Raw genomic sequence first — 7,500 nt, forward strand, 5'->3', positions numbered from 1 at the left:
CAAAATGCCTGTGCAATAGGCCTGACCATAGGCTTCTGGAGGTCTTGCTCTCCAGAGGCCCCAGTGGTCTAAGCCCGACCAGGGCTGTGCCCGACCAGGGCTGTAGGCCGCGTTGGGAGCGAGTTAGGGACGCATAAAGGGACGCAGGGCGCAGAACTCTGCCCGTTTCACCCCAGCATTTCGGGGAGGACAGGGAATTTGGCAAAGACAGTGGGAAGGATTTTTAAGGAGGAGAGTTCAGTGACATGATCTGAAACACAATAGTGCTGGTGATCTGGAGGCTGCCTTCTATGAGCCACTTCTGTCGGGAGCAGCCTGCCATCATGCCCTGATAACCACAACACTAGTCCCAAGCCAGTGACCTCAGCAAATGCAAAAACATTCATACTTATAGTCTCCTGCATCTGATTCTTGCCATCATGTGAAACGTTGGCATTCCAATGTCTGTTGCACACACTTTGTTCATAGGTGTGCAATTTGAGTGCGTGCGCCTCATCACTGTCTTGGACAGAGCTCTGTCTCTAAGCTACACATGTGAAGCATTGGTGGTTCAGTGGTAGAATTCTCGCCTGCCACGCGGGAGGCCCGGGTTCGATTCCCGGCCAATGCAAGGCTGTGTTCTTTTGACTTTGCTTTCTAAATCAAATATGGGAACTCAGTGGGGCATAAAATGGGAAACAGTGACCCCGACGTGATTTGAACACGCAACCTTCTGATCTGGCGTCAGACGCGCTACCGTTGCGCCACGAGGTCCTTGCTTTTGGAGTCACATCAGCAAATGTTGTGAGCCTTTTCATTTTTGCCCACCTCCTTTTATGCCTAGGGTTGTATTACAAGGTTTGGCTTTTTGTTTTCCATCCTATTGATGAAATTGAGTGCAGGTGCAGAGAGAACGCAGAGGATTGAAATGTTCAGGGAAAGGGTCTCACGCAGGAGCTCTAGACCAAAGGCACATTACTATGATTTATTAAAGTGCTTCATGCATGCAAAAGGAAACGTCCCTGGGTGGGCTTGAACCACCAACCTTTCGGTTAACAGCCGAACGCGCTAACCGATTGCGCCAAAGAGACTAGAGACAAAAGCACATCTCCTGAGACTCAACATATATCTTTATGTGTGCGCGCCTGCCTTGAGCTTGTGTTATATAAGGCGTCTTTATCCTACGCAGCATTTGCCATTTGCTTAGTGTCTTGTCACTGTTGGGTGTTATGATGCGCAGACTACTGTCTAATGGTGTTAGGGCCAGTATTACAACCAGTCCCAGTGTATGAGATACATGTATGACTTTTCTGTGGCCTTCTTAGCGTAGCTATCTGCTCCTCTGGTGGTGTTCTACCAGCCTGTCAGGCGTGTGTCTTGCCCATCCAATCTTCACTGTGGCATGTTAGACTTGTCTTCTCTGTGAGCGGAGTCTCCTTCCCAGAGCAGGTGCTTTCTCTGAACTCTTGCTTTGTAAGACTGCTGGGCAAGGCCCTCCCTAGCCCCTCACTCAGATAGATACATTTACCTGCAGAGCTCAGCTATGGAGAAAGAGAGGGGGCAGAGAGCGCAAAGGGGAAGGCCCAAGGTGCACACCTTATTTTACATAAAAGCTCGGGCTCTTGGGAGGACAGGGACATGAGGGTTCTCAGGGAAAGCCATCACATTAGTATTGATGGCTGGGCCTTGAAACACAACAATCCCGGAATGGCCAGGCACAAAATGCCTGTGCAATAGGCCTGACCATAGGCTTCTGGAGGTCTTGCTCTCCAGAGGCCCCAGTGGTCTAAGCCCGACCAGGGCTGTGCCCGACCAGGGCTGTAGGCCGCGTTGGGACGCATAAAGGGACGCAGGGCGCAGAACTCTGCCCGTTTCACCCCAGCATTTCGGGGAGGACAGGGAATTTGGCAAAGACAGTGGGAAGGATTTTTAAGGAGGAGAGTTCAGTGACATGATCTGAAACACAATAGTGCTGGTGATCTGGAGGCTGCCTTCTATGAGCCACTTCTGTCGGGAGCAGCCTGCCATCATGCCCTGATAAGCACAACACTAGTCCCAAGCCAGTGACCTCAGCAAATGCAAAAACATTCATACTTATAGTCTCCTGCATCTGATTCTTGCCATCATGTGAAACGTTGGCATTCCAATGTCTGTTGCACACACTTTGTTCATAGGTGTGCAATTTGAGTGCGTGCGCCTCATCACTGTCTTGGACAGAGCTCTGTCTCTAAGCTACACATGTGAAGCATTGGTGGTTCAGTGGTAGAATTCTCGCCTGCCACGCGGGAGGCCCGGGTTCGATTCCCGGCAAATGCAAGGCTGTGTTCTTTTGACTTTGCTTTCTAAATCAAATATGGGAACTCAGTGGGGCATAAAATGGGAAACAGTGACCCCGACGTGATTTGAACACGCAACCTTCTGATCTGGAGTCAGACGCGCTACCGTTGCGCCACGAGGTCCTTGCTTTTGGAGTCACATCAGCAAATGTTGTGAGCCTTTTCATTTTTGCCCACCTCCTTATATGCCTAGGGTTGTATTACAAGGTTTGGCTTTTTGTTTTCCATCCTATTGATGAAATTGAGTGCAGGTGCAGAGAGAACGCAGAGGATTGAAATGTTCAGGGAAAGGGTCTCACGCAGGAGCTCTAGACCAAAGGCACATTACTATGATTTATTAAAGTGCTTCATGCATGCAAAAGGAAACGTCCCTGGGTGGGCTTGAACCACCAACCTTTCGGTTAACAGCCGAACACGCTAACCGATTGCGCCACAGAGACTAGTGACAAAAGCACATCTCCTGAGACCCAACATATATCTTTATGTGTGCGCGCCTGCCTTGAGCTTGTGTTATATAAGGCGTCTTTATCCTACGCAGCATTTGCCATTTGCTTAGTGTCTTGTCACTGTTGGGTGTTATGATGCGCAGACTACTATCTAATGGTGTTAGGGCCAGTATTACAACCAGTCCCAGTGTATGAGATACATGTATGACTTTTCTGTGGCCTTCTTAGCGTAGCTATCTGCTCCTCTGGTGGTGTTCTACCAGCCTGTCAGGCGTGTGTCTTGCCCATCCAATCTTCACTGTGGCATGTTAGACTTGTCTTCTCTGTGAGCGGAGTCTCCTTCCCAGAGCAGGTGCTTTCTCTGAACTCTTGCTTTGTAAGACTGCTGGGCAAGGCCCTCCCTAGCCCCTCACTCAGATAGATACATTTACCTGCAGAGCTCAGCTTTGGAGAAAGAGAGGGGGCAGAGAGCGCAAAGGGGAAGGCCCAAGGTGCACACCTTATTTTACATAAAAGCTCGGGCTCTTGGGAGGACAGGGACATGAGGGTTCTCAGGGAAAGCCATCACATTAGTATTGATGGCTGGGCCTTGAAACACAACAATCCCGGAATGGCCAGGCACAAAATGCCTGTGCAATAGGCCTGACCATAGGCTTCTGGAGGTCTTGCTCTCCAGAGGCCCCAGTGGTCTAAGCCCGACCAGGGCTGTGCCCGACCAGGGCTGTAGGCCGCGTTGGGAGCGCGTTAGGGACGCAGGGCGCAGAACTCTGCCCGTTTCACCCCAGCATTTCGGGGAGAACAGGGAATTTGGCAAAGACAGTGGGAAGGATTTTTAAGGAGGAGAGTTCAGTGACATGATCTGAAACACAATAGTGCTGGTGATCTGGAGGCTGCCTTCTATGAGCCCCTTCTGTCGGGAGCAGCCTGCCATCATGCCCTGATAACCACAACACTAGTCCCAAGCCAGTGACCTCAGCAAATGCAAAAACATTCATACTTATAGTCTCCTGCATCTGATTCTTGCCATCATGTGAAACGTTGGCATTCCAATGTCTGTTGCACACACTTTGTTCATAGGTGTGCAATTTGAGTGCGTGCGCCTCATCACTGTCTTGGACAGAGCTCTGTCTCTAAGCTACACATGTGAAGCATTGGTGGTTCAGTGGTAGAATTCTCGCCTGCCGCGCGGGAGGCCCGGGTTCGATTCCCGGCCAATGCAAGGCTGTGTTCTTTTGACTTTGCTTTCTAAATCAAATATGGGAACTCAGTGGGGCATAAAATGGGAAACAGTGACCCCGATGTGATTTGAACACGCAACCTTCTGATCTGGAGTCAGACGCGCTACCGTTGCGCCACGAGGTCCTTGCATTTGGAGTCACATCAGCAAATGTTGTGAGCCTTTTCATTTTTGCCCACCTCCTTATATGCCTAGGGTTGTATTACAAGGTTTGGCTTTTTGTTTTCCATCCTATTGATGAAATTGAGTGCAGGTGCAGAGAGAACGCAGAGGATTGAAATGTTCAGGGAAAGGGTCTCACGCAGGAGCTCTAGACCAAAGGCACATTACTATGATTTATTAAAGTGCTTCATGCATGCAAAAGGAAACGTCCCTGGGTGGGCTTGAACCACCAACCTTTCGGTTAACAGCCGAACGCGCTAACCGATTGCGCCAAAGAGACTAGAGACAAAAGCACATCTCCTGAGACTCAACATATATCTTTATGTGTGCGCGCCTGCCTTGAGCTTGTGTTATATAAGGCATCTTTATCCTACGCAGCATTTGCCATTTGCTTAGTGTCTTGTCACTGTTGGGTGTTATGATGCGCAGACTACTGTCTAATGGTGTTAGGGCCAGTATTACAACCAGTCCCAGTGTATGAGATACATGTATGACTTTTCTGTGGCCTTCTTAGCGTAGCTATCTGCTCCTCTGGTGGTGTTCTACCAGCCTGTCAGGCGTGTGTCTTGCCCATCCAATCTTCACTGTGGCATGTTAGACTTGTCTTCTCTGTGAGCGGAGTCTCCTTCCCAGAGCAGGTGCTTTCTCTGAACTCTTGCTTTGTAAGACTGCTGGGCAAGGCCCTCCCTAGCCCCTCACTCAGATAGATACATTTACCTGCAGAGCTCAGCTTTGGAGAAAGAGAGGAGGCAGAGAGCGCAAAGGGGAAGGCCCAAGGTGCACACCTTATTTTACATAAAAGCTCGGGCTCTTGGGAGGACAGGGACATGAGGGTTCTCAGGGAAAGCCATCACATTAGTATTGATGGCTGGGCCTTGAAACACAACAATCCCGGAATGGCCAGGCACAAAATGCCTGTGCAATAGGCCTGACCATAGGCTTCTGGAGGTCTTGCTCTCCAGAGGCCCCAGTGGTCTAAGCCCGACCAGGGCTGTGCCCGACCAGGGCTGTAGGCCGCGTTGGGAGCGCGTTGGGAGCGCGTTAGGGACGCATAAAGGGACGCAGGGCGCAGAACTCTGCCCGTTTCACCCCAGCATTTCGGGGAGGACAGGGAATTTGGCAAAGACAGTGGGAAGGATTTTTAAGGAGGAGAGTTCAGTGACATGATCTGAAACACAATAGTGCTGGTGATCTGGAGGCTGCCTTCTATGAGCCACTTCTGTCGGGAGCAGCCTGCCATCATGCCCTGATAAGCACAACACTAGTCCCAAGCCAGTGACCTCAGCAAATGCAAAAACATTCATACTTATAGTCTCCTGCATCTGATTCTTGCCATCATGTGAAACGTTGGCATTCCAATGTCTGTTGCACACACTTTGTTCATAGGTGTGCAATTTGAGTGCGTGCGCCTCATCACTGTCTTGGACAGAGCTCTGTCTCTAAGCTACACATGTGAAGCATTGGTGGTTCAGTGGTAGAATTCTCGCCTGCCACGCGGGAGGCCCGGGTTCGATTCCCGGCCAATGCAAGGCTGTGTTCTTTTGACTTTGCTTTCTAAATCAAATATGGGAACTCAGTGGGGCATAAAATGGGAAACAGTGACCCCGACGTGATTTGAACACGCAACCTTCTGATCTGGAGTCAGACGCGCTACCGTTGCGCCACGAGGTCCTTGCTTTTGGAGTCACATCAGCAAATGTTGTGAGCCTTTTCATTTTTGCCCACCTCCTTATCTGCCTAGGGTTGTATTACAAGGTTTGGCTTTTTGTTTTCCATCCTATTGATGAAATTGAGTGCAGGTGCAGAGAGAACGCAGAGGATTGAAATGTTCAGGGAAAGGGTCTCACGCAGGAGCTCTAGACCAAAGGCACATTACTATGATTTATTAAAGTGCTTCATGCATGCAAAAGGAAACGTGCCTGGGTGTGCTTGAACCACCAACCTTTCGGTTAACAGTCGAACGCGCTAACCGATTGCGCCACAAAGACTAGTGACAAAAGCACATCTCCTGAGACTCAACATATATCTTTATGTGTGCGCGCCTGCCTTGAGCTTGTGTTATATAAGGCGTCTTTATCCTACGCAGCATTTGCCATTTGCTTAGTGTCTTGTCACTGTTGGGTGTTATGATGCGCAGACTACTATCTAATGGTGTTAGGGCCAGTATTACAACCAGTCCCAGTGTATGAGATACATGTATGACTTTTCTGTGGCCTTCTTAGCGTAGCTATCTGCTCCTCTGGTGGTGTTCTACCAGCCTGTCAGGCGTGTGTCTTGCCCATCCAATCTTCACTGTGGCATGTTAGACTTGTCTTCTCTGTGAGCGGAGTCTCCTTCCCAGAGCAGGTGCTTTCTCTGAACTCTTGCTTTGTAAGACTGCTGGGCAAGGCCCTCCCTAGCCCCTCACTCAGATAGATACATTTACCTGCAGAGCTCAGCTTTGGAGAAAGAGAGGGGGCAGAGAGCGCAAAGGGGAAGGCCCAAGGTGCACACCTTATTTTACATAAAAGCTCGGGCTCTTGGGAGGACAGGGACATGAGGGTTCTCAGGGAAAGCCATCACATTAGTATTGATGGCTGGGCCTTGAAACACAACAATCCCGGAATGGCCAGGCACAAAATGCCTGTGCAATAGGCCTGACCATAGGCTTCTGGAGGTCTTGCTCTCCAGAGGCCCCAGTGGTCTAAGCCCGACCAGGGCTGTGCCCGACCAGGGCTGTAGGCCGCGTTGGGAGCGCTTTAGGGACGCAGGGCGCAGAACTCTGCCCGTTTCACCCCAGCATTTCGGGGAGGACAGGGAATTTGGCAAAGACAGTGGGAAGGATTTTTAAGGAGGAGAGTTCAGTGACATGATCTGAAACACAATAGTGCTGGTGATCTGGAGGCTGCCTTCTATGAGCCACTTCTGTCGGGAGCAGCCTGCCATCATGCCCTGATAGGCACAACACTAGTCCCAAGCCAGTGACCTCAGCAAATGCAAAAACATTCATACTTATAGTCTCCTGCATCTGATTCTTGCCATCATGTGAAACGTTGGCATTCCAATGTCTGTTGCACACACTTTGTTCATAGGTGTGCAATTTGAGTGCGTGCGCCTCATCACTGTCTTGGACAGAGCTCTGTCTCTAAGCTACACATGTGAAGCATTGGTGGTTCAGTGGTAGAATTCTCGCCTGCCACGCGGGAGGCCCGGGTTCGATTCCCGGCCAATGCAAGGCTGTGTTCTTTTGACTTTGCTTTCTAAATCAAATATGGGAACTCAGTGGGGCATAAAATGGGAAACAGTGACCCCGACGTGATTTGAACACGCAACCTTCTGATCTGGAGTCAGACGCGCTACC

The 7,500-nt window shown here is 50.1% G+C and overlaps 13 non-coding genes across 13 annotated transcripts in view; 5 read left to right on the plus strand and 8 right to left on the minus strand.

Moving 5' to 3' along the window:
* Nucleotides 1-539: 539 nt before the first annotated feature.
* On the plus strand, nt 540-610 carry TRNAG-GCC (transfer RNA glycine (anticodon GCC)). The gene has a single exon. It is a non-coding gene; the product is annotated as a tRNA-Gly (tRNA).
* A 71-nt stretch (nt 611-681) lies between these two features.
* TRNAW-CCA (transfer RNA tryptophan (anticodon CCA)) lies at nt 682-753 on the minus strand. Its single transcript has one exon. It is a non-coding gene; the product is annotated as a tRNA-Trp (tRNA).
* Nucleotides 754-996: 243 nt separating this feature from the next.
* TRNAN-GUU (transfer RNA asparagine (anticodon GUU)) lies at nt 997-1,070 on the minus strand. The gene has a single exon. It is a non-coding gene; the product is annotated as a tRNA-Asn (tRNA).
* A 1,154-nt stretch (nt 1,071-2,224) lies between these two features.
* TRNAG-GCC (transfer RNA glycine (anticodon GCC)) lies at nt 2,225-2,295 on the plus strand. The gene has a single exon. It is a non-coding gene; the product is annotated as a tRNA-Gly (tRNA).
* Nucleotides 2,296-2,366: 71 nt separating this feature from the next.
* On the minus strand, nt 2,367-2,438 carry TRNAW-CCA (transfer RNA tryptophan (anticodon CCA)). The gene has a single exon. It is a non-coding gene; the product is annotated as a tRNA-Trp (tRNA).
* A 243-nt stretch (nt 2,439-2,681) lies between these two features.
* TRNAN-GUU (transfer RNA asparagine (anticodon GUU)) lies at nt 2,682-2,755 on the minus strand. Its single transcript has one exon. It is a non-coding gene; the product is annotated as a tRNA-Asn (tRNA).
* A 1,154-nt stretch (nt 2,756-3,909) lies between these two features.
* TRNAG-GCC (transfer RNA glycine (anticodon GCC)) lies at nt 3,910-3,980 on the plus strand. The gene has a single exon. It is a non-coding gene; the product is annotated as a tRNA-Gly (tRNA).
* Nucleotides 3,981-4,051: 71 nt separating this feature from the next.
* TRNAW-CCA (transfer RNA tryptophan (anticodon CCA)) lies at nt 4,052-4,123 on the minus strand. Its single transcript has one exon. It is a non-coding gene; the product is annotated as a tRNA-Trp (tRNA).
* Nucleotides 4,124-4,366: 243 nt separating this feature from the next.
* Nucleotides 4,367-4,440, minus strand: TRNAN-GUU (transfer RNA asparagine (anticodon GUU)). Its single transcript has one exon. It is a non-coding gene; the product is annotated as a tRNA-Asn (tRNA).
* A 1,177-nt stretch (nt 4,441-5,617) lies between these two features.
* TRNAG-GCC (transfer RNA glycine (anticodon GCC)) lies at nt 5,618-5,688 on the plus strand. The gene has a single exon. It is a non-coding gene; the product is annotated as a tRNA-Gly (tRNA).
* A 71-nt stretch (nt 5,689-5,759) lies between these two features.
* Nucleotides 5,760-5,831, minus strand: TRNAW-CCA (transfer RNA tryptophan (anticodon CCA)). The gene has a single exon. It is a non-coding gene; the product is annotated as a tRNA-Trp (tRNA).
* A 1,471-nt stretch (nt 5,832-7,302) lies between these two features.
* On the plus strand, nt 7,303-7,373 carry TRNAG-GCC (transfer RNA glycine (anticodon GCC)). The gene has a single exon. It is a non-coding gene; the product is annotated as a tRNA-Gly (tRNA).
* Nucleotides 7,374-7,444: 71 nt separating this feature from the next.
* The window catches only part of TRNAW-CCA (transfer RNA tryptophan (anticodon CCA)), a 72-nt gene continuing 16 nt past the window's right edge, over nt 7,445-7,500 (minus strand). The window contains exon 1 of the tRNA in view: nt 7,445-7,500. This exon is cut by the window's right edge and continues 16 nt beyond it. This is a non-coding gene — a tRNA (tRNA-Trp).

This window comes from Triturus cristatus, chromosome 4_2 (assembly GCF_964204655.1).
Source record: "Triturus cristatus chromosome 4_2, aTriCri1.1, whole genome shotgun sequence".
In the NCBI taxonomy this organism is placed as follows: domain Eukaryota; kingdom Metazoa; phylum Chordata; class Amphibia; order Caudata; family Salamandridae; genus Triturus; species Triturus cristatus.